Here is a 1,151-nt window from a genome sequence, read left to right as displayed (position 1 = left end):
CCATCAAGTCACAATCTCCTGTGGGGTCTCGGTTTCCCCAGGTGCAATATTAGTCTGCTTCTCAGAGTCCCAGGACTCAGAGAGCAAAGAAGAGAGTGTTTTGCAAATTGCCAAGGGCCACAGGAATAAATCACCAAATGAAGGGGGAAGCCAGAGGCAGCCTGTGGTTCCGATTGTAGGTTCCGGTCTTGTGGGAACACACTGGCCACAGGGTCCAGAGCAGGAGCTCATGGGCTCAGACGGAAATCGAGCCAGGCAGAGAAATCCCAGAAAACTCTGGGAATGTAGCTGCACGTGGGGCATGCGCAGGACAAAGTCACTTTGAGGCTTCACAGGGTGAGATTAAAGGGTGGCTTTTTTTCCAAAATAGCTGGCATTCACTGGCAAGCCCTGATGTGAGCCATCCCCACCGGGTCGGGCGGATGTTTCCGCCCGTTTCATCTCCCTGTAAGCAGCTGTGATCAGTGTGCAGCGGCTGACAGCAAGAGCTGAATAAAAGCAAGTGGGATACGAACCGAATCCCGAACCCGGATCCTGGGTGGAGGTCAGCACTGGTTTAGAAACCTGTGTTGCTCTCCTTCCTGTCCTGCAGAGCAATCCCCAGCACTGAACCCCTTGCAGTTTTTAGTCAGCTGGGCCCCGAGACCCAGGAGATTGTTTTTAATGGCAAAACCTTCAAAGTTGCACTTAAAATATCTGCATCATAAAATCCCTGGTGGGAGCCAAGGGGTCAGAAGGGTCCTTCTTGGGAGCAGCAGCACTAGTCTTTAGTCGCAGGATGGTTCCTGCGACAGCGCCACCTTCTAGCAGGAGCCCTGCCCAGCCGGTGACACTCGGAGAGTCCCTGAGAGTTGGATCTCAGAGACAGCAGTGTTGTGGAGTCGACACCAAGTGGTTTTTCTAAACCTGCGAGAGCGTGAGGTGACTCAGCAGTTTGCTGAGCCAGTCAGAGAAAGGGTGTTTTTAACACATTTAATTGATCTTGGGAACAAATAAGCACCAGGCAAGAAAGATGACTAATTGTTAGCATGGCTACCCGAGGACCTGCACCTGCGGGACTGGGGCTTTGATTCTGCATTTTTTGTGTCCAGGATTCAATGGAAGCCTAAGGTGGACAGTTTGCTCTAAAAAAAAAAAAAAAAAAAAAAAAA

This window comes from Fukomys damarensis, unplaced genomic scaffold (genome assembly GCF_012274545.1).
Source record: "Fukomys damarensis isolate Sample0158 unplaced genomic scaffold, DMR_v1.0_HiC HiC_scaffold_19, whole genome shotgun sequence".
Taxonomy (NCBI): domain Eukaryota; kingdom Metazoa; phylum Chordata; class Mammalia; order Rodentia; family Bathyergidae; genus Fukomys; species Fukomys damarensis.
Note: the sequence above shows the minus strand (reverse complement) of the source record.